General features: G+C 50.5%; 1 long non-coding RNA gene across 1 annotated transcript; it reads right to left on the reverse strand.

Moving 5' to 3' along the window:
• Positions 1 to 22,684: 22,684 nt before the first annotated feature.
• On the reverse strand, positions 22,685 to 24,786 carry LOC103650105 (uncharacterized). Its single transcript, XR_563907.4, has 2 exons — positions 24,370 to 24,786; positions 22,685 to 22,937 (listed from the first exon to the last, which is right to left on the reverse strand). It is a non-coding gene; the product is annotated as an uncharacterized lncRNA (long non-coding RNA).
• Positions 24,787 to 24,989: the final 203 nt, after the last annotated feature.

Raw genomic sequence — 24,989 nt, forward strand, 5'->3', positions numbered from 1 at the left:
CGCCTAGGGGTCCCTTTTATAGCCCCAAGGCAGCTAGGAGCCGTTGGAACTCCATTTGGTAGGCAATTCTTGCCTTTTGTTCGTCGGTGCACCGGACTATCCGGTGGCGCACCAGACAGTGAACAGTGTGAGCACAGGACACGACAAAGAATCCCTTGATTGACTGATTTCCTTTTCTGTGGGGCACCGGACCGTTTGTTGTGGGGCACTGGACTGTCCGGTGCACCATATGACCGTTGGCGCTTGTCGGCATGGCAGGTAGCCGTTGCACGGCTGGAGCACCGGATTGCCCGGTGCCTCGCGCGGACTGTCTGGTGATTTATAGCCGACGTACCCAGAGAAAAACCCGAGAGCAACAAGTTCCGCAGACCGTGCACCGGACTGTCCGGTGAATGGCACTGGACCATCCAGTGCTGCGTAGACAGCACCTTTTCTTCGATCCTCTGTTTGTCTTCCTTTGACTCTTTTGGCCTTTACTTAGCTGAGTTCCTGGCACTTAGACAAGAGTGTTTAGCATATAAAACAATTGACTAAGCGTCAAGATCTTACCTTTATTCTTTATTTGCATCTCTTTAATACTTGGTACACATCACCTTACAACAATGTGTGTTGGACATCTAATCATCAAAATACTTATAGAAAAGGCCCAAGGGCACATTTCCCTTTCAATTAATAGGTTTGGGTTCCGGTTAACATGTCTATAGTAAACCAAATTTTATTTAACACCAAAAGATGAATATTTGAACAATAAATATTATTTCTAAACTTATACGAACCTGTAGTTTTTATAATAAATTTTTTATGATTTTTTTAAACTAAAAAATTTGAAAGAAAAATTCGAAAATAGATCACATTTTTCGTTGCCGCTCTCCATCAGTAATGGGAAAAAGTGCCGAAATCTGGAGAATCTCGCTCGAGATTGTTAACACTGACTATATATACCTAGGGATGAAAACGGAACGGATACAGACGGATACTAGTTAATTATGTATCCTACCCTATCAGATTTGGCATCGAATACGGATAGTTAGAAACAAGACGGATACGGATACAATGACTAGATATTTATTCGGACGGATAAGTGATAGATATAGATATTATTTGGTCAGATGTCGAATACTTGTCGGATAATGCATTAATTGCTCTCCATAAAATATTCATAAAATATTCTTATTCAACCATGAAATTGCATATAAATTATCAAGAATAATAAAAATTTTATAAGAAGATAACCTCAAATCACCACATAAAAATGGTAAAGTAGAGTATTGATTATGTTGAAAATTGGATATTTAGAGTGATTTCACGTGTAACTCACACAATAAGTGGAACTGAAATAGAAGAAACATTGACATCTTGTGGATTTTGTGGTCCCATTATTTTTTATGACTATATGCGGCCATATGTTGTGCCTTCGTATAATTTCATGAATTTCTAAGGCTATTTGTGCATTACTAATTTCTTTCTATAGAAATCATCAAAATATAATTAAATTCATAAAATACACTAGTTTCGACTGAAAATTACAAATAAGTTACCAAAACTAATAAACATTTTATTCGAACATAACTTCAAGTCCCCACATAAAAATGATAAGTGGAGTATTGATTATGTTCAAACTTTAATACATAGAGTGATTTCACGTGTAACTCACGCAATAAGTGAAAGTGGAATGGAAGAAACGCTAGCATCTTGTGAATTTTATAGTACAAATGTTTTTGAGAACCATATGTGGATACATATTGTGTCTCCATAAAAATTCATTAATTTCTGAGGCTATTTGTGTATTATTATTATTCTATAGAAAATCAGCAAAATGCATTTAAATTCATAAAATATTCTAGTTTCACTCAAAAATTGCAAATAAGTTACAAAAACCAATAAACATTCTATACAAAGATAACTCAAGTCCTCACATGAAATTGATAATATAAAGTACTGATTATGTTGAAACTTGGATACTTAGAGTGATTTCACATGTAGCTCATACAAATAAAGGAAAGTGAAATGTAAGAAACATGTGTATCTTATAGATCTTATGATCCAAACATTTTTATAGTTATATATGGACATATATTGTGCCTGCGTAAAGTTTCATGAATTTTTTAGGCTATTTGTGTACTGTTAATTTCTTTTTGCAGAAAATCATCAAAACACAATTAAATTCATAAAATATTTTAGCGTCGACCGAAAATTGCAAATATGTTACCAATACTAATACATTGTCTCTAAAAAGATAACATTAAGTTCCCACATGGAAATAACCTTAAGCCCCCATGAAAATGATAAAGTCTATTAAGTTGATGTATATTTGGAAATTATTTCAATAATTTTGGCCAAAAGATTTGTTCAAATAAAAATGTGATGTATTACAAAGTTATAGATTTTTTGAGCTCTACAATTTCATACAAACTTTATCTTCATTCGATTTCATTATAAAAGCTATGATTTTATACCTACATTATGCAGAAAAAGGAAAAACGGGTACCCGAATTCCGGGTACCCGTATCCGACCCGAATATCCGGGTATTTATCGGGTAGACCTCGCCCCGTATTCGATTTTAATTTGATGTTGCACTATACGGGTATTACCTGTATTCATCCCTAATATAAAAATATCCAAATCTGTATCCGAAAAAAGGGTATTATACTATCTGTATCCGATACCCGGTGGGTATACCCGCCATGTTTTCACCCCTATATATATACCGAGTAGTTAATCAATATCCATCTTTTGATGTCGGTAAATCCCTAATCTAGCTGCACAAGGTAATATCAATACCTTATTAATTCTAGTGATTCAAGTAGATGAAACTTTTCTATAGTATAAAACAAAGAGTGAGAGAGATTAAATGTCATAGTGATCCGACTCAACAACCCGATTTGACAACTGAGTCCCGTTGTACATTTTTAGACATTTTTAATTCTTTCTACTAACATATGTATAAACTAGTTAGTTGCATATGGTTTGCTGCGTTTGTATATATCATATAAATAAGTATTGAGATATTTATTCAAATATAATTATTGTTTACTAGGTAAATACATGTGTATTACAACGGGAAAAATAGTGTAACAATATCATGTGTTGTGTTGTTAATCAAAATTAAGTTGTCTTTAGAAGATTTTTTCGAAAACTGCAAGAAAACATCTTGTCTTTTACCATAAGATACAAAATTGAGAACATGAGCCACAACAGAAGCATCAGGGAATAAAGGACATTAATTAATAACATTATATACAACGGTTAATAACACAAGTTTGTCAAGGAAGCGCGGAGAGATAGCACTTGTCGAAGAGGAAATCTCCGGCCGGGTGGCGGAATGCACCCGCCCTAAGTCCTAAGATGAGGAGGGGGCCCAAGCGTTTTGCTTGTTGCTAGATTGTGGATGAACACACGAAAGCACACAAGAGTTTAGAGTGGTTCGGGCCGCCGGAGCGTAATACCCTACTCCACTGTGTGTTGTATTGCTGGTGCTCTGAGCACTTGAGCTTGTGTAAATCTGGGGATGTTGAGAACCTGCCTTGTAACGTCGTGTGCCCTCCCTTTTATAGCACAAGGGGGCACATACAAGGATACTGAGCGCCGACATGTGGGCCCAGGGACATAATGGAAGAGATACATGGAGCAACTAATGCAGGTGACGCCTGAGAGGTCTTCTGGCGCCCAGATGTCCGCAGCCCGCGCAGCGTTGATACAAAACGGTAGCTTCTTTGGTACGTACGAGTAATGATGAGTATAGTGCATGCGGCAGCATGGGCGTGCCGTCTGCTAGCGGAATAGACAGGCATGCCGCCTGCCAACGGAATGGACAGGTCTCATTAAATGCTGAGGTGGCACACTGCTTGCCAGTGAAATGGACAGGTCGCAGCCTGACAGCAGAGTGGGCAGGCCTCATTAAATGTCGAGGCGGCACATCACTTGTTAGGTGGCGCGCCTTATTCGCAATAAATGCAGGGGCCGTGCAACCCGGAGGCCTTACGTCAGGCTCCACCCTCTGGCTTACGCCACGCATAGTAGGCCACGTGGCAGCATCGGGACTCTGCCTGGGTGGGGCAGAAGCATATGCGGACAGGTCCGCACCAGGCTGGGCTTGGACACGTGTCGACACCTGACCCCTACCTAGGTCCTGTTCAAGGCCCATGTATGTTCCGTCCTGGGACCTTAGGACCCCACTGTGGGCGACCCGGACCCCATATGGAGGGGTCCGGATCCCATTCCAGGGGTCCAGCTTGCCCACGTGGAGGTCCAGGACCAACCTTGGGGGTCCGGACTGTATATCTGGGGGTCTAGGGCCAACCCTGGGGGTCCGGACCACTGTTGATGCCTTGGAGTATATCACCTTCTCTAGACACGTGTTGGCTCCGGACCCGCTCACGTGGCGGGGTCGGGTGCTGCTGTAGACCCAGAATAGCTGCCTGAGATCGGGGCGAGCCGTGGCTTGGTCCCACACACAGCACTTCTACCACGCGACTAAGTGATAGCCGTGTGGGCACTGCGTCTTTGCATAGTAGTAAGGAGTACCCCAGTTAAGGGTACCAACAGTGGCCCCCGGGCCCACCTCAGGGGACGATGCGAGCCTGCAGGTGGGGCCAAAACTTATAGCTTGCGTCAGCATGGCATGATCGGTGACTAGGGTGCCACCATAGCGTGTGTCGCACTAACCCAGCGCGGCTAGTGACGCACGCGCTGTGAGTCCGCCCTCGGTCACGTCAACTGCCACATCTGTCCCTGCGGCTGACTGACCCATGGTCCCACATCTGGCAGTTCCATCAGGCCACGTGTGGGGCGTCTCGTTGCCGCCGCCTTGGTTAATAAAATATCTCACCGCAGCGGCCCCGAGGCGGTGCGGGATCGTGCGTGGCGGTTCGCTCCTCGCGTGGCAGTTCGCCTTTCTCGTACTCAGAGATCGGCACACCAGCTGCATGACTTGTGGGCCCGGGCCCCCATGTTAGACGCTGGGTTGCCTGGGCGCCCGGTGCACGTCAGACGTGATTTCCCGGGGCACGAGCGAGGGAGTCTTCCTTGAAAAGGGATTCTCCCCGCGTGCAGCAGTTACGCTTTCACATTCTCTCCCACCGCTGCGCCCTTTCGCCTCCGAGCCCTCTGCGCCCCTTTGCATTCGTGCCCTTCTGCTTTCCGTCGCTGCAGTCGCCATGGCCTCGCTGGTTCATCCTGAGCATTTCCAGAACGAGGGGGCACTCAACCTGGTTCGCAACCTGCTCGGATAGAGCACACCGGCGTTCACCGGAAGGATCCGCGCCGGCGCCACTCCCCTCGGCGATCTCGCCGCCGGGGAGTTCGTGCTCTTCATCTCCTACCTCTCCTACTGGTTGGCGTTGCCGATCCCGCCATTCTTCCTACTGCTGCTGGAGGAGCTCGACCTTCAGCTTCAGCACCTCACGCCCCACTCCATCCTCTAGGCAGCCATCTTCGCCCACCTATGCGAGATGTTCGTGGGGGTGGCGCCGTGTACCTCCCTCTTCCGCCATTTTTTCGTGCTGGTGAAGTCCGGGAAGGCCATGAACCACCTCGGCGCGTACTACTTCCAGACGAGGCCGGACTTGGCCAGCACCTACATCTCCTCCCTTGGTGGCGCGAGGTGCGAGAACTGGCGCGCCGACTGGGCGATCGCCAGCGCCGAGGCTAACGACCACCTCGCGCTGCCGAGCGACAGACCAAGGCTCGATCGGAAGCAATGGAGGGCCGAGCCGTCGTTGGTGCCGGAGTTTGAGCCCGTGCTGGACAGGATCAAGAGCCTAGCGGCGGGCGGCCTGACGTCGATGCACGTGGTCGGAGACTTCCTAAAGCGCTGGATCGCGCTGCTGCAGGAGAGGGCGCACCTGTGCTGCTGGTTCACCGGCTCAAACGACATCGACCGGATCCAGCGTGGGCCGGGGACCGACTTGTCCTGGGAGGAGCTGGAAGTCTTATTAAAGGGGATTACCGGTGAGTCCTTAATCCCTCCCCAGGGCATCCCGCCGCTCTGCGACGACGCAGGGCTAAGGGCGGCAATCTTGGACTGGCTGCCGACCCTCGACGAGAGCAGCGTGGCGGTCCGCCAGACCGGCGGCCGGGACCCCCACCGCGGGATCCAGATCCCCGGTGTTCTGGCCGGGGGTTCCCAGCCTGCCAGTGCGGGTTCTAGAGTTCCCCCGCGGCCCCAGCCCCTTGGACAAGGGCAAAGGGGCTGCAAGTAGCTCCTCCGCCCTGGGTGGCACCGGGGGGTTGGAAGAAGAGAGGCGACACCGGCTGCGTCGCGCTGATGGATCGTTTGTCACGGACCCGTCTATGGATTCGGACCTGCCCCAGAAGCGCCAGAGGACCGCTGGTAGGGCCGAGGGGACTGGCCCCTAGGCCTAGGGCGCGTAGAGGAGCGACAGTCCTCCATCACCACCACCATCAGATCCGCCACCACCGCCGCCACCACTGCCGTCGTTCCCGCCGCCACCACCACCGCCTGGGGGTGATGTCCCCCAGGGGCACCAGCAGCAACAACAACAACAGCAGCAACATCAGCAGCAGCAACAACAGCGGGCGTCCTGCTTCCAGGGCCACTGGAAGGTCCAGGGTCCGAAGTAAGTGTAGCTCCTTTCTTGTAGCGTTGTATAATTATTTTGCCAACGGGTCTTAACCCATCCTTTTCCTGACAGGGCTTCCTCCCCCTCCGCTCCCAAGGGCGCACCTAACCCACCGGGTACCACGCCTGCCGATGGGTCCGGCTCCCAGCAACAGGAGTCTCCTGGGAGTGGTGCCAGCGGTCCACCCTCGGCCGCCGCAACTGCGCCGATGGCTACCTCGGCGTCAACGACGGTGACATCGTCGAGTACACCATCGACAGCGGTCGAGGAGGTCCCAGTTGCGCCCGTCCCCGCCACGCGGGGTGATGCGGGGGGCGCGTCCAGCTCTGTCCTGCCGCCCACTCTGGAGGAGACGGAGGTAGTTCTTGGGCGGCAGCTCCGATCCGGTGTCGAGCCAGAAGCGGCACCGGTTCCCCTCCCCCGGGTGCTGTCTCGTGCGCATCAGGCTCTTCAAGAGACCGAGGCGGCGATCCAGCGGGAGTGGGCGGCGGTGGAGTCCGAGCACCAGCGCCTTAGCGACTGGCGAACCTAGCTGGAGGAGCGCACCAAGGTGGCATCCCAGCGGTTCGCCTTTGAGTGGTCCGAGCTGGCGTGGGACCACAAGGACTACAAGAAGGACCTCCAGAGGGTGTACGCCAGGGAGCTGGAGGCGGCCCGGAAGGAGAAGAGGTTGGCCAAGAAGGAGGAGCACCTGGACCAGAGGGAGGAGGTCATCACAGAGCTCCAGGCCAAGCTGGATGCCTTCAACAAAATCCTGGAGGAGCAGCGGGCTCAACAGACCACGGCTGTGGAGAGCCTGCAAAGGCTGCAGCGGGAGCTGGATGACAGGGCCAGCAGCATTGCCCTGACCGAGGAGAACCTCAAGGAAAAAGATGCCTCCCTGGATAAGCGGGCGACGGATCTCGCCTGGCAGGAGAAGGACCTCACCTTCAGGGAGGAGATGTTTGAAAGGCGGGAGAAGCAGCTGGCTGATCATGAGCTCGAGGCGGAGCAGAAGGAGAAGGAGCTAGAGGAGCGGGTCCGTCGGTTCTAGGCGGCGTAGGCGGCTCCGGGCCCCCAGGTGGTGGAGGCGCTGAAGAAGACACTTTAAGATCTCTAGGCGGAGCAGCGCGCCGGGGTCCAGCGCATCGCCGTATGGGCCAGCGAGGCGAGCATGGCACTGGTGCCGCTAGGGGTGAGACCCATCCCGGTGTCGGAGCTGCCGGCGACCATCACTGATGCGCTCCCGGTGTTGGACTCCGCCGCGGACCACCTCCATCGCTTGGACCAGATTCTGGGCGCCCGCATGGAGGCCGAAGGCGGCAGGCTCTGCCGGGCAGTGATAGAGTACATCCTGACGTGCTTCCGAAGCCACGACCCGACCATCTCCTTGGAGCCGGTGATCGCTGGCCCGGTGGCTGACACCGAAGACGCCGCCCGGCAGGGCGTACAAGATACCATGGAGGTGGTAGCTGAGCGCTTCCAGCGGGACCCCGCCGATGATGAGTAGTTAGATCTGCAGAGAGAAAGCAAGGGTCCCGCTGGGAAGCGGGTTTGTAATATTTTTTGGTTCTGTAAGATACTTTTGAGGAGTATTTATCTAATAGTGACAAGACTTATCTGTACGCTTTTTGCCTTTGCTGTATGCGCCGTTACCAACTTCTCCCTGGTACTTGGCCCCCCTGGGATGCAGGCTCGACGTGTCGAGGTTGGATGCCAGCATACTTAAGAGAGAATTGGTGACCTGGCCCCCAGGAGGTAGTCTTGACTGGTACCCGGACCTGCACACAGCCTTGGCTAGGAAGTTTTAGCAGCGCACCCATAGGTCCCGCCAGCTGGTATCTTCTATCCTTTGATCCACACAACAGGACCTACAGGACTTAGACTGGGAAGCCAATCCATGTGTCTGGACCCCCTAGATCACAGCTCCAAATACTAGGGCGCCCGTCGCAGAGTGGTGGAGCGTGTAGGCTTAGGGTACAGGACCAGGCTAAGCGGCTACACAGCTCCGGACCACCCCAGAAGACAAGTGTCCATTCTTTAGAACTGGACCCCAGGTTGTCGGACCCACAGGACTATAGTTCCAAATACTAGGATACCCGTCACAGAGTGGTGGAGCGTGCAGGCTTAGGGTACAGAACCAAGCTAAGTGGCTACACGGCTCCAGACCACCCTAGGAGACAGGCACCAGTTCTCTAGAACCGCCCCCCAGGTTGTCGAACCCTCCTCTCGAGGGGTCCCGAACTGCAAGCCTAGCAATTCAATTCGGATGTCATTATACCAACAAGGGTGGGAACCATATGGGTGATTTAGATAAAAAATGATGCTCGTAAATTGAGGCAAAATAAGACCATCCCAAAAACAAATCTGGGGGTAAATCTCTTCTTTATAACTTGATATACATGAGTGTAGGCCAATAGGCCGGGTTTATGAGGGCGGACCTCACCAGGCTGGCGTACATATATGCGCTACCTAGTTACAAAGGAAGAAAACCGGGTCCCTAGGTTTGCTTTTATGGGAAAAACTTACAGAGGTGCTCTATGTTCCAGGGATTGGGGAGAGGCTCTCCTTCAGTTGTAGCGAGGCGGACACACCCGGGTCGGCATATTTCCGTCACCTTGAAGGGTCCTTCCTAGCTGGGGGAGAGTTTGTGGAGCCCCTCTCAGTTCAGTACTCGCCTTAGGACTAGGTCCCCGACCTAGAGCTCCCTACTATGCACGAACCGTTGGTGGTAGCGCCTGAGCGCCTGGTTGTACCGTGCATGTCGGATCGCCACTTGCCATCTGCGCTCGTCGATGAAGTCCACGTCCTCATGTCGTAGCTGTTCCTGCACAGACTCATCGAAGGCTTGGACCCGTGGGGAGCCCATAATGATTTCCAGGGGAAGGCAGGCTTCGGCCCCGTAGACCAGGAAGAACGAGGTCTCCTCGGTAGCTCGGCTAGGTGTAGTCCGGTTCCCCTAAAGCATGGACGGAAGCTCACTGACCCAATTTGCACCGCGCTTTTTCAAGCAGTCGTAGGTGCGTGTCTTGAGTCCCCTGAGGATTTCTGCGTTTGCCCTCTCCACTTGGTCGTTGCTCTTGGGATGAGCCACAGACGCGAAGCAGAGCTGGGTGCCGATGCCCTCGCAATACTCCTGGAAAAGCCGACTTGTAAACTGGGTCCCATTGTCCGTAATGATACGGCTTGGGATCCCAAATCTATAGACAATCGACTTGAGGAAAGCGACAGCAGCACCCTGGGTGATGTTGACCACAGGGGTGGCCTCCGGCCACTTGGTGAACTTGTCGATGGCGACGAAGAGGTACTGGTACCCGCCGATGGCCCTGGGGAACGGTCCCAGGATATCCACCCCCACACGACGAATGGCCAAGAGGGCAGAATCATCTTCAGAGCCTGAGCTGGTGTGTGTATCTGCTTTGCGTGGAATTGACATGCCTTGTAGGACTTTACCATCTCGGCTGCATCCTGGAGGGCGGTTGGCCAGTAAAAGCCATGCCGGAAGGCTTTACCAACCAACGTGCGGGATGAGGAATGACTTCCGCACTCTCCTCCATAGATCTCCGTGAGCAACTCATGGCCCTCCTCCTGGGTAATGCACCACATTAGAATGCCATTGGCGCCACGGCGGTAGAGATCCCCTTCCACCACTGTGTAGCATTTAGCTAACCGCACTATGCACTCTGCGGATACATGATCTTCAGGAAGGATGTTTTCCTTCAGGTAGTCCCGGATCTCGGAGATCCATGCATCGGGACCACTCTGAGATACTGGCTATGGTGCTAAGGTATAGGCATGACCCCCTATAGCACACACAGTCTTTGGTGGGTGCTGTAACGCCATCGGGACCGCTAGCTTCGAGGTGCTAGTCTCGCCCCCTTCGCCCAGTTCGGCAGGTTGGGCGGTGGGTCTCAGCAGCCGTTTTTCTAAGACGCCCTTGGGCACGGGTGCCCAAGTTGATGCCCTCACGGAGAGGTCATCTGCAGCCGAGTTATCAGCTCAAGGAACATGTTGCAGTTCTAGGGCTGTGAAGTCCTTCTCCAGTTTCCTGACGTGGAGGAGGTAAGCCGCGAGCCTGGGCTCGTTGCAGCTACATTCCCTGCGGACTTGCTTGATGATTAGCTGGGAGTCCCCCTTCACGAGGAGCTGGTGGATCCCTAGGGATAGGGCCACAGACAAGCCAAAGATGAGTGCCTCGTACTCTGCCATGTTGTTGGTGGCCTTGAACTCAAGGTGCACCATGTACTTCACTTGATCTCCGCTTGGGTCGATGAGGACCACCCCAGTGTCGCCAACTTGCTGACGAGTGGATCCATCGAAGAAGAGCGTCCACTGGGGCCCGGTGAAGACTGGACCCTGGGCTCCGCAGGTGTGGGGTCTGAATCGGGATCCGGACCCCTAGGGGCGCTCGGGGGAAGCGTTCACTCTACGATGAAGTCATCTAGGACCTGGCTCTTGACGATGTGGCGAGGTTGGAAGTCCAGCTGGAACTTAGCTAGCTCCGCAGCCCACTTGGCGATGTTGCCTGTGGCGTTAGAGTTGTGGAGGATGGCCCTTAACGGGAAGGAGGTCACCACCACAACCCTGTGTGCCTGGAAATAGTGGCGCAGCTTCCTGGACGCAACAAGTACATCATAGAGGAGCTTGTGCGTCTCAAGATACCTAGTCTTTGCCTCATGGAGAACCTCGCTGACGTAGTAGACTGGCTTCTGAACGGTCTGAACCCCTGTAGCTGGCCCCGAGCCTTCAGGTTCTTGGCCTTCTTGCGCCGTCCTTTCCACGACCAGCACCATACTCACCACTTCTGCGGCCGCCGCGATGTATAAATACAACGGCTCCCCAGGGTCTGGAGCTACCAATACTGGTAGGGACACCAGGTGCTGCTTCAATTCTTGGAAGGCTTGCTCAGCCTCTTCGGTACAAGAGAATGGACAGATTTTCGCAGGAGCTTGAAGAAAGGCAGCGCCCTTTCAGCCAGCCTCGAAATGAAGCGGCTAAGGGTGGCTAACGACCCTGTCAGCTTCTGGACGTCCTTGATGCGGGCTGGAGGCCTCATTGCCTCAATTGCCCTGATCTTCTTTGGGTTTGCTTCAATGCCCCGGTGTGAAACCAGGAATCCCAGGAGCTTCCCAGCAGAGACACCAAAGACGCATTTGTCTGGGTGCAGCTTCGTGCGCGTCGCCCGCAGCTTGTCAAAGACCAGGGTTAGGTCTTCCACCAGAGTCGACCCCTCCTAGTCTTGACCATGATGTCATCGACATATATTTCTACCTTGTCCCTGATCAGGTCCCCGAAGGTCTTACGCATCGCCCGTACAAATGTTGGTAAGGCGTTCTTCAGACTGTAGGGCATTACAACATAGAGTAGAGCCCATCCACTATTACAAAAGCGGTATGCTTCCTATCCTCCCTAGCCATCTGGATCTGATGGAAACCCGATTCGGCATCTAAGAAGGACAAAAGGTCACACCCAGAGGTAAAATCCACGATTTGATCTATGTGTGGGAGTGGATACGAGTCCTTGGGATAGGCCTTGTTCAGGCTGGTGTAGTCGATGCACATCCGAAGCTTCCCATTCACCTTGGGGACAATGACTGGACTGGCCAGCCACATTGGGTGATGGACCTCTTCGATAAAGCCGGCGTCAAGCAGCTTCCGGACCTCCTAGCGAATGAAGTCCTGCCGCTCAACGGACTGTCTCTGAGGCTTCTGACTCACCGGCCTGGCATCGGGGTGAATCTTCAGATGGTGCTCAATCACCTCCCTAGGGATCCCAGGCATCTGTGATGGTTCCCAAGCAAAAACGTCGACATTTGCCCGGAGGAAGGCGTCGAGCGCGAGTTCCTATTTTCCCCCCAGATTGCCCGTGATGCGGGTGGTTTGGGAGGAGTCCGTGTCGACCTAGATGGTCTTCACGGGTCTGCCGTCTGCTCCGGACGGCTGCACCTTTGGCACCTTGGCAGGCGCCTTGGTACCAGAGGTTGAGGGGCCCCTCTCCTCGTCGTCCAGGCAAGCAGCTTCCGCCGCCAGGGCATGCAGCTTCTTGACAGCCATCACTGCAGCGGCGCGGTCGCCTTGCAAGGTGAGGACCCCAGCTGAGGACGGCATCTTGAGAACCAAATACCCATAATGGGCAATGGCCATGAACTGATACAGGGTCGACCTGCCGATGATGGCGTTGAATGGGAGGTTAACCTCCGCGACGTCGAACTGGACGTTCTCGGTACAGAAGTTTTCCTCAGTTCCGAATGTAACCGGGAGCGTGATGCTCCCAAGAGGATACATTGGTTGTGGGCCCACTCCAGAGAATGGGCGTGAGGGTCCCAGGCGGGACCCTAGGATTTGTAGCTGCTTGAATGCTGCATAGCTGATGACGTTGAGGACGGCCCCACCGTCGATCAGCACATGGTGCAGCCGCATGTTGGCGATGATAGGGGCGGTGATGAGCGGTAATATACCGGCCCCCGCCATGTTGTCGGGGCAGTCAGATGCCCTGAAGGAGATGGTGGTGCTCCTCTACCGTTGGTGTGGAGCAGCCTTTGGGACCCCTGGGGTCGCCGACAGGACCTCACGGCGGAGGGACTTGACATTCCTGCAGGAGGTGAGCTCCCAGCTTCCGCCATACATGACGTATAGCTTCTTGCGGCGGTCGCTCTTGCCACCAGAGTCGGAGTCCCTGGTGAAGACATCCTTCAGGACCCCCTCGGGTGACTGGTACCCGAGGTCCCGTTCTCCGGTGGCCACGTCCCCGTCGTCAGCCCTCTCCTTGCCAGGCCGGCGACGGGGTGGGGAGCCGTCCTTGGAGGACTGCTCGCGCTGCTCGTTGACACGCTTCGCGAGCTTGATAATCTCGTGGCACTCCACAGCGCTGTGGCGGTTGTTGGGGTGCACAGGGCATGAGCCGATGTTACCCCCTTGTGGCTGTGGGCGCTTGTTACGCTTGCTCCGGCCCCCAGCCGCAGCCGCGACGACTGGTGCAGCAGCTTACAACCTCTCACGACCGTGGTTCTTCTTCTTCTTCTTGCCGTCCTCGTCGATGGCACCCGAGCCACCCGCCTGGGCAACCCCGGTCTGGGGTGCTGAGTGCCATGCACGGCCCTCGGTGGCTCTGGTGCATTTGTCGACCAGAGCGAAGAGTGTGATGACAGTTTTTATGTCATGCGTGGCCAACTTCTCCAACATCTTTTCATCACGCACCCCCTGGCGGAAAGCGGTGATGATGGAAGCATCAGAGATATGGGGTATAGTCTCTCGTACCTTGGTGAAGCGGGAGATGAAGGCCTGGAGAGTTTCCCCGGGTTCCTGCCTCACTGCATGGAGGTGTGCCTCCACGCCATGTTGTTGGTAAGCGCTGGCGAAGTTCACGGTGAACCACGCACAGAGCTCTTCCTATGAGTAGATCGATCCTGGGGCAAGGTTCATGAGCCAAGTCCGGGCTGGCCCAGACAAGGCTACATGGAAATATGTTGCCATCACGACGGTGTCTCCAGCTGCTGCCGTAGTGGCAGTGACGTAAACCTGCAAGAATTCCGATGGATTTGACGTACCATCATACTTCTCCGGCAGGTGTGGCCGGAACTTGGATGGTCACGTCGCTACACGGAGATGACCGGCAAGCGCGGCGCAGCCCACGCCAGCCAACAGGACACCCGTTAGGATCCGGGCGCCCGTCGGGGTCTGCGGTGCAACCGCAATGAAGTCGTAGTCGAGGTTGCGACCCTCGATGTTCTGTCGGTGCTCACGCGCCCTCTCCAGAGAGACACGGGCATCCTCGCCCACACGCCTGCGGTTGAGTTCTGCCCGTAGGTCGTCAGACCTCTCCGAAGAGACTGGAGCGTCTTCTCCCGCACGCCTGTGGTTGAGCTCCGCCCTCAGATCCTTGGTTGGTGCAGCCCTCACCGAGGGTGAGCATACCGACGCTAACGCCTCATGTTGACGCCGGGACGACCGAGGCCTGGGCCTGCCTGAGCCAGAGTGCGCCATGCCGAGCAGACGGTCGCATCGTCACACCACTGCTTCATGGCCCCTGGCGAGGCTGTGGAGCTAGGTGGGTGCCGCAACAACTCCCTGGCTGCAAATAGTGCACCGGGAGCAGCCCTTGACGCCCTGGACGCCTGTGCAGGAGTGTGCTGCCGTGCAGAGCGCACAACAGCAGCCCTAGGCGCAGGGCAGCTGGAGGCCCATGGCGTGGAGGAGGTAGCTTCTTCCTCCATCGGGAAATCCTTGGGGGTGAAGTCGTGGTGCTCGACGATATGAACCATGATGTCGAGCAGGAAAATAAGCAAAAACCTAATGCCAAGCCCCTACCTAGCGCGCCAAATGACAGAGAGGAAATCTTTGGCCGGGTGGCAGAATGCACCCGCCATAAGTCCTAAGATGAGGAGGGGGCATAAGCATTTTGCTTGTTGCTAGATTGTGGACGAACACACGAAAGCACACAAGAGCTTAGAGTGGTTCGGGCCGCCAGAGCGTAATACCCTACTCCACTGTGTGTTGTATTGCTGGTGCTCTGAGCACTTGAGCTTGTGTAAGTCTGGGGATGTTGAGAACCTGCCTTGTAACGTCGTGTGCCCTCCCTTTTATAGCTCAAGGGGGCACATACAAGGATACTGAGCCCCGACATGTGGGCCTAGGGACATAATGGAAGAGATACATGGAGCAACTAATGCAGGTGACGCCTGAGAGGTCTTCTGGTGCCTAGATGTCCGCAGCCCGCGCAGCGTTGATACAAAACAGTAGCTTCTTTGGTACGTACAAGTGATGATGAGTATAGTGCATGCGGCAGCATGGGCGTGCCGCGTGCTAGCGGAATAGACAGGCATGCCGTCTACCAGCGGAATGGACAGGTCTCATTAAATGCTGAGGCGGCACACTGCTTGCCAGTGAAATGGATAGGTCGCAGCCTGACAGCAGAGTGGGCAGGCCTCACTAAATGCCGAGGCGGCACATCGCTTGTCAAGCAGCGCGCCTTATCTGCAATAAATGCAGGGGCCGTGAAACCTAGAGGCCTTACGTCAGGCTCCGCCCTCTGGCTTACGCCATGCACAGTAGGCCACGTGGCAGCATCGGGACTCCGCCTAGGCGGGGAGCAGAAGTATATGCGGACAGATCCGCACTAGGCTGGGCCTGGACACGTGTCGACACCGGACCCCTGCCTGGGTCCTATTCAAGGCCAGTGTATGTTCCGACCTGGGACCTTGGGACCCCACTGTGGGTGACTCGGACCCCATACAGAGGGGTCCGGATCCCATTCCAGGGGTCCAGCTTGCCCACGTGGAGGTCCGGGACCAATCTTGGGGGTCCGGACTGTATATACGGGGGTCCGGGGCCAACCCTAGGGGTCTGGACCACTGTTGATGCCTTGGAGTATATCATCTTCTCTAGACACATGGCGGCTCCGGACCCGCTCACGTGGCGAGGTCGGGTGCTTCTGTGGACCCAGAATAGCCGCCTGAGATCGGGGCGAGTCGTGGCTTGGTCCCACACACAGCACTTCTACCACACGACAAAGTGATAGCCAAGTGGGCACTGCGTCTTTGCACAGTAGTAAGGGGTACCCCAGTTACAGGGTACCGACAACACTCTTCTAGTTGGTGCATCCACTCCCCACCCGCCTACGAGTTGGATTGGTTAGAAGTCGGCTTCAGGATCACATCCACCATGTCCTCCTGCTTCGCCGAGAGCGTCTCCATTCTCGATAGGGCTAAGGCGATCCTGCGGAACAACAATTGCACCTACCTAAATGGGAAAGAAACAATGAGGCGCAGCAGGGCACATCAAAGAGTCTAAGTGTCTATATCATTGCCTCATCGGAGACAAGACACAAATAATAAACGAGCAAATTTCCATATTCCATACTGTAAGGAAAATGGACTCTGTGCCATTTGGCTTAATAGATTTTGGTGTTTGATGATCAACGCAACATGTGGACTAATATGTTTGCTAGTGTTTGTGCTTGTAGTTCACAGGATGCTAAAGTCACTTGGACCAAGACATTGAGGAAAGCAACACCTCAAAAGAAGACATTATGAAGATCAAGTAAAGTCCAAGAGAAGAAAAGAAGTGTTTCCTGCGGACTGTCTGTGCGAGGAGCACCGGAATGTCCGGTGGCACACTGGACTATTCGGTACCACACGCCGGACTATTCGGTGCACCAGGAACAGTAGCCCTAACGGCTAGTTCCAGGTGGCACTGTGGAGAGAAGACCACCGGACTGTCCGATGTGAAGTCTGGACTGTCCGGTGTGAAAGTCTGCAACGCCAACGGTCACCTATGGTGTCAGGCCAACTGCTAGGCGCATCAGATAGGGGGCACCGGACTGTCCGGTGTGCCACAGAGAGCAGCAGCTTTTCTCCAATGGCTAGTTTTGTGTTGGGGGCTATAAATACACCCAACCAGCCATTCCAAGGTATGGGAGCCCAAGCAACATACCAAGGAATATAGTACACATTTCCAAGAGCTCAAACACCCAAGTGCTTAATAGAATCACTCGATGATTAGTGTAGGTGCTTTGCGAAGTGCTTAGGTTAGTTAGACCGCTTTAGTGCTTGCTCTAGGTGAACCCTAGTTAGTTGAGTGAGTTTTATAAAACCACACAACCCCTCGGCTCTTGTGCGAGCCGTTGTAATTGTACCGAGTGGGTCGAGAGTCTTGCGAGACCGTGACAACCGCGTTTGTGTCATGGGCGCCACCGTGTACCGGAGGGAACGAGGCCCATGGCGTTTTCGGCCGGAAGCTCAATAGTGGAGACTGAGGGGAGAGTCCGAGAGGAGCTAGAAGCGGAGCACCACTTGCGTGTGGAGAAGGCCCGTGGCTCTCTATGGAGTTACTCGACCGAGGTGCTTGGTCCTCGCGTGGGCTTCCCTTTGCGTAGGGGCACCAACGAGGATTAGTTGGGACCTTGCGTGGTTTCGGATACCTCGGTAAAAATACCGGCATCATCCACGAGAGTTTGCATCACTACCTTGCTCTTTAAGATTCTGCATTTATATTAAGCATTTAAGTTTCAATCTTGTATTCATACTTATATAGTGTAGATTGAAACTTAGCCATTGCGGTAGAGATAGGAACACTTAGACAAAACCTAGTTTGCACATTCTAGTTCGATTATTTGCATAGGTTTTGCTCTAGAGATTTATTTGTGGCCTAGCTTAGTGAAAGTTTTTGAAGTCCTAATTCACCTCCCCCTCTTAGGCATCACCCGTTTCCTACACATACCAAATGCCTTCTTGAGGAATGCATTATGCGAAAGTAGCTGTCTATACTCCTTTCTGATCCATTCAAGATCATACCTAAGAGAAGAGTTAGTATATAACTCTTACATGAAAACGAACAATACATATATTATTGCGAACATAAGGTTGACTTGTCCCTTGTGGTTCGGGTTGATGATGAGTGATTGTCAATGGGTAGCACTCTAGGTAGTCAGTGGACTAACCAGAGTGTGAGATTATGCTTGTGCAACCATGTCGGTCGACTTGTGATATGCAGGTGTGGAGCACAGGAACAGTGGTCGATGGCTGAGGTGAAGGTCATGCAGGCTCGTGCTGATGGACTAGGAGCGGTGAAGGGTAAGTGTTGGGTCTTGACTAATGGATCAGAGCAGCCAGGTGACCAACCGTGGTGGCTGACACCTAGGACACGCACTTGTGCGAGGACGTGGTGGAGTGGATCATGTTGACGGCGTGGTCGAGGACTGGTGGGACACGTGTCTGATCGTGGAGGACGTGCATGAGGTGCGGTGCTCACGGCAGGTTTGGTGGTTTGGGCCTCAAAACCACCCAGCGCTACGGATGGCGGGTTTTGCTGAGTTTGGGCCTCAAAACTCGGCGGTGGCGGTTCTAGAGGGAACCGGTGGCGGCATGCGGTGTGATCACGGAGGTTGCGTCAAGGCGAAGCAACTCCTTGTGAAGGACGTGGTCGTCGGATCGAAAACCTAGAAGTTCGTCCATTTCGCCTCCGGTGGAGTGGATAGGCTCTATGTAAATAAGAGTAGTTTAGGAAGTGATAATAACCCTCTATAAATAGATGGGAGAGCTGATAAGTTCAGCATTCCTTGGCTGCCATTTGTTTTGAGCACTCATTCTAGTGCTCCTAGTTTTCTCTCTAGGTAGACACCAGTTGAGCCGAGGGTACCGCAGTGATTTTATACTTCAACTGTGTTTGTACCTTTGCTGGAATTTCTGAAGTTTTATAGTCTTGGTTTCTCCTTTTCTCCGATATTGTGTGTTGGTAAAAAACCTTTGATTCCTTTGAGAGGATTTAGTTTGGGGATTGATTGGTGGTTAGTTGCACTCTTCGGACCACTGTATACACCTAGTTGTTGCAGATTTTGGTCACGATTTGAGAAAAACTCAGTTTGAACTCGTTCTAGAAAACCTCAACAAAACTCCAATTTCTGGCTGTAATTTTAAATCTGCGGTTGATTCACAAGTCGGATTGAGCTCAAAATTTGGGAAGATCTTGGAAATGTATTTGACCAGGTGTGTGTAAAATTTCATCTCAATCGGAATTCGTTTGGTTCAGTTTTGAATTCAAGAACATAATTTCATACTGCTGAAAACAGCACTTGTTGACGATACTGTATTGGACCGTTTTGGACTTTTTGGTGTCCAATTTGCGATCCGTTTGTTTTGCTGGTCTCATGTGAGTATTAGAAACATTTTGTAATCATGAGATCACTCGTTCGCTGATGTGTTTGTGGTTTGAGCACTTGTTTCATCTCAATTGAAGTGAAGTGTTAATTTTCAGTGTTTGGAAGCAAAAATTCGATTGGCTCCCATTCACCCCCTCTGGTCACCTTAATGGCCCTACAGTTGGTATCAAAGTCAGTTAAAGATTTTCCTTCCCTAATCGGTTCGAAATCCACGTAGGCAACATGGAACGAGGTGTTGGCAAAGCTCCGTTCTTCGATGGGACCAATTACCCGTACTAGAAGATTCACATTTCTGCGTATCTTCAGAGCATCAGTTATCGGGTTTGGGAAATTTTCCTCGATGTGATTTTTGATGCTACAAGTGACCGAATCACTCCAATTCAAATGGAGTTCCATGATTCGAACAACAAAGCTCGAAACGCTTTGTTCTCGTGTCTCTCGCTTAGTGAGTTTGGGCGAGTTGGACACCTGACTATGGCTCATCAGATCTGGTCTACCCTTGAGTGATTCCATGAGGGCAACGATCATGTGAAGACCAGACTATTTGAGACGTACAGGCGAGAGTACGAGAACTTCACACAGTTCGCTGGAGAGACCATTGATTCTATGTTCTCCAGGTTCCAGTCAATTGTGAACAAGATGCATGCCAACAATGCATAACTACCCTATAGTGATCATGAGAGAGCGCTGAAACTACTACATGCTCTAGATTGGAGGGTTTGAGAGGTGAAGGTCTCGACGATCATCGAGTCGCCCAACTATGAGACTCCCACCATGGACAAGCTCTTCAGCAGGCTCAAGTCCATAGAGATTGACCACCAGACTCGGGCCAAGATTGAGAACCCTAATGCACCCACCATGGACCTGGTCTCTAGAGGTGGTTCTACTTCTAACTCTTCACCTGCTATGTTTGCTCTATCTTCTTTGTTGTCTATTACAGAGGAGCAGGTGGAGAGCCTTGGGGATGAGGAGCTAGCACTTGTGGCCAGCCGGTTCACGTGGTTCCACAACAACCATATGAGCCGGCGGCGTGGTGGATCCAAGGACGGATGCTACAACTGTGGTGATCCCGACCACTTCGTTGCTAGCTGCCCCAAGAAGGGCAAATCGGAGTCTGACCCGCGCGACCATCACTCTGGTTGGCGCAAGGGCAAGTACTCCTCCGGCAAGTACAAGTCCAAGGGAGAATTCGACAAGGAGGCACTCAAGAAGAAGTACCTTTAGAAGGCAAAGATCAAGGAGCGTGCCTTCCTCGCCTCACTCAGCGACCTCGACCATGACTCTGGCGATGTTGTATCTTCCTCGAGCGATGACGAGACTGAGAGGCGGGTCGAGGACAAGCTGAATGGGTTGTGCTTCATCATCGACACCGTAGGAGGCTTCTGCACCATGTCACTTGGTGAGGACGCGGTCGGCACCAACGATGACAAAGACATCGGCGACGACACTACTTTTGAGGTACTACCTTCCGTCGATGATCTCGCCACTGAGATAGAAGAGTTGAACGCTGCTTTGGCTAGTCAGGATAAGTTGCTTAGGCAGGCTGCTCATGAGAGGAGAGAGTTTAGATCCAAGTACGAGAGCATGCTTAGGGAACTTGAGGCTGCTAGAGCTTCAGTTGAGGTGTCCGACAAGACTGAATGTGATGAGTGCGTTCTACACATGTCGAACATCACCACTTTGCAGACCAAGTGCTCCACCTTGCTAGATGAGCGCGACGAGTTGAGATCTAGTTTTATCCTGTTGGGTGCGTGTACTGTTTGTCCTGGCTTGCAGTCTGAGCTAGCAGAGAGAGATGCTAGGATAGCTTTGCTTGAGAAGGCTAGCTTAGTGAGCGCCCCTGCACCTGTGCAATGTGCACTTTGTGAGGGTTTGCAATCTGCCCTTGAGTCCTACAGACACGACAAGACAAGAATCAAGGAAGAAAACACATACCTTCGATCTATCTTGAGTTAGGTGTCATGCAGTGAGCCCTAGTTGGGCATGGTGGTCAGTCAGTTCAAGAGGGGAACTGGCAGACCGAGGTTAGGCTTTGCTACTAAGGATGGGAGTTGTGGCAGAACCTCCCAAGTTATTGGGCCCACATGCCCCTGCCCTTGTCTCAAAGACCTCAGACGGCTATGCATGTGCACCGGGTAACTTAACAGGATCCGTTCGAGTGTCCCAAGGACCCGGATAAACCACTCACAACCAGGATCACAAGATTAAGTAAACACAAATCACACACCAACATTTTTGCAGCGGAATTTCTTTATTACAAAAGTTACAAGTTACAACAAATTTACATTATGTTTATCGAAGTGATTACAAAAGTGATTCAAAGAAATAAACTTTGAAATGTTATAAATTATTTATAATTTTGAAATATATGCTAGCTCAATGATAATCCTCAATAAGAAGTATAGGAGAGGTACTTAGGCTTATAAGAAGGTCGTGCCCACCGGTGCTTAACACCATCCATAGCAACACAAATCTAGTACCTGCAACAACATGGGTTCAAAAACCCTGAGTACGAAGTGTACTTTTGCAAGTCTTACCCGACTAAGGAAAAATGACTCTCAAGGATATGCTGGTTAAATAGGAATCAAGGAAAAGGCTTTAGCAAGAATCAACTTAGATACTTTTGCAGAAATAGCTTACTAAAGTGAGTCCTAACTTTCAATATTATAATGCCAGATTAAATATTAATAGACTCTAGTTGCATCTAGTCTAATTTCACCATCTCATCAATACAACATCATTTTTATTAATAATGTTTACATGCTAACCTAGGTTGCAGGTCAGAGATCAAGTCTCCACTGTCCGGGGATATAACAGCGATCCGAATTGATTTACTCAGCTGAGGACCTCTAACCACACGACATATGTTTCTCGTAACTCTTGCATATGTATACCATTCCCATGGATCCTCCACTGCATGAATAGGTCCACGCCACCCGAGAGCACACCACCCCTTTTAGGTGGTCCTTTGCTAGGAGGGTACGTGCCACTCTCGCCATCTCTCCACTCCCAATGCGCGATTGTCTTTTCATGTATGGAATAGCCGGGTTCAAGCTTACCCTGTCCCATATCTAGGGCATGTGGCCAGTTAAGATAGTCCTTGATCATATAGGCCTACATACGCATTCAATCCTTAATTAACCTGGGTGGAGCATCACCTGTTCCTAGCCCAAGTCTCGAGTTAAGTACTTCCACCATTAGGATTGTTTTGTGTTCCTAAGGATGAAAAGAGCATTATAGGGAACTTTGCAGTAAGATCCCACCATGCTCCCAATGAAAATATTCTTGTAGGCAGAAACCATCCTTTCACAGGATAACCCCTGAGCTAGGCATTATTGCAAAAGACAACCTCTATCTACAAGATCTAAGCAGGGCTAAGCATTTTTGTAAACAATATTTGATACTTCCAAAGAAGTACCTATAATAGGAATGGATATCAAGGTAGTCAATGCATCAAATAGTTTTCAAGCAATTCCTAAAACTTAATGCACATTTCATTAGACTTAAGTGTATAAAAGTCTTTTTAAAAATACAAGGAAGGGGTAAATGCACCGGGGCTTGCCTAGAATAAACACTACGTCAGTGTTGTTAGATGATACTCGCTTGGCGAGCACCTCCCATCCTGGCACTTGGTTGATTTATCATCTTTAGCTTCGTCCATTAGCATCATCTTGTGATCAACCCATCTCTTATTCTCCACATCACGTGATTAATTAACGTACCTAGATGATGATATGCAATAATGCATATAAGGACATGAATAGCAAATAATAAATAACCTATACTAAAGAGGGGAAACATTTCAAGCAAGACATCACAAACATTCATAACCAAGCATTTGATAGAGATATACAACCAAGCATAATGATCTCGTTCTCTAACTTACACGAATTAAATCCAAACAGTAAGAATTATAAAACTAGATATAGTTCCTATATTTCTTTAGTTGAACATAACACCAAAATATTCATAAAGCATAGGGTCATTATTTATACACTTCAAATTTAGAACAAGAATACAAATAAGCTACTAACCTTCTAAACCACTTTGCTAGAAGACTTGAATTACACACCACTAAATAAGATATCTCAATAACACAAGATATTACGATGCTATGCAATAGAGAATTAATTACTTAATGGCGAAGCACAATACAACACTTCATATGCAACAAGTTGTCATCAATTAAGGATCAAGAATGGACTAATCCTACCTAGTCCAAGCAAGAGTAACTTCAGAAATCCACTTAATGCTTGCTGATTTTGGACAGCAGTATATCAGTCAGTTTTTTATTCATAACTCACACGATTTTCATCCAAAAATAGTAAACTACGACTTTTTGGAAAGCTTATAAAGTCCTCTATAACTTTTGTATTACCATCACAACCAGATTCGACCTTTAGAAAGGTCAAACAGAACTAAACATAAATTTTATCCAGATTTAGATAGAATTCGACTACTCACTTCAAAAATCCATAACTGGGGTTTCATGCACCCAAATCAGGTGATCCTAGACTTTTTAGAAAGCTAATAGAATTGTCTACAGTTCAATTATAAACATCCCAGGTTAATTCAATGTGTATCGAAGTCAGTTAATACAAACAAACATTGCTGTCCAGATTTTTGACAGATTCAAACATCACATTTCAAACAGCCATAACTTGACTTCTAGACCACTAAAAAGGGTGCTCCAAAATTTGTTGGAAAGCATAAGAAAAGTAATACAATTCTTCTATAATTACTAAGAGCTGATTCTAAGTTTAACTTGGACAAACAAGGTTATTTTCGAAATCAGTACAGAATCTGGACAGATTTCAAGACTGGAGTTGAGAAAATAATAACTCCCAAACTATTAGACCTATGATCATGAAATTTTTACACAAGCAATATATAAAAATGATCTGCAACTTTTATATATAACATCTTTACAGAAAATGTAGTTTGCTTCACTAGATTAGTTCCACACTCTAAACTGTATGCACAGTTCAAACAGCAAACATCGATTTGCCCATTTCATCAAACACCTAGGAAGCGTCGCACAAGAACCTCGCCCGCTTCTCTAACCACGGCTCCAATCTTACATATATATACACATATATTACACCCACTCATGCTTACATGCACCATGCAATCAACAGTAAGAAATAAGCTCACCTGTAGAAAATGGGGAGGACGCCGGCCATGCGGGATGACTGAAAATTAGAGCGCCAGTAGAGATGGGGCTTGCTGCAGGAAGGAGAGCAATGGCGTGCAGAGGGCGAGTGCCAGGGCTGGCAGTATCCATGGTTGAGGGGCGAGCTGGGGATGGAGGGCAGAGGAGATGGGGTTGCTGACTTGCTGCAAGAGGGGGAGGGCGTCCATGGGAGAGAGCATCGGCTGGACACCACACAGGGAGGGAGGGAGATGGAGGAGAGGCAGCCATGGGAGGGATCGGCTGGGAGATGACGTCCAGCGAGAGAGAGCGACGCGTGGGAGAGCAGGGAGTGCTGCGTGAGGGAGCTGAGGTGCTGTGTATAGGGGATAAGGTTGAGGGAGTTAGGCGGTGGAGAAGATAAGGAGAAAGAAAAAAAATCAGATTTTTGCTTTTTTCTCGATTTTTAACTAAGGGAGTACACATAAGAGTGAATTCTAGAATCTGGATTCAAACGAGATGCAAACGAGACAAACCAAAAGAAGATCGGACTCTATATTTTAGTCAACTTTTGTTTACTTAGAAATTAGACAAATCTCCACAGTTGTAGACAGTGGAATAGATAAATTACGAATACTCAGTT

Source organism: Zea mays, chromosome 3 (genome assembly GCF_902167145.1).
Source record: "Zea mays cultivar B73 chromosome 3, Zm-B73-REFERENCE-NAM-5.0, whole genome shotgun sequence".
Classification (NCBI taxonomy): Eukaryota; Viridiplantae; Streptophyta; class Magnoliopsida; order Poales; family Poaceae; genus Zea; species Zea mays.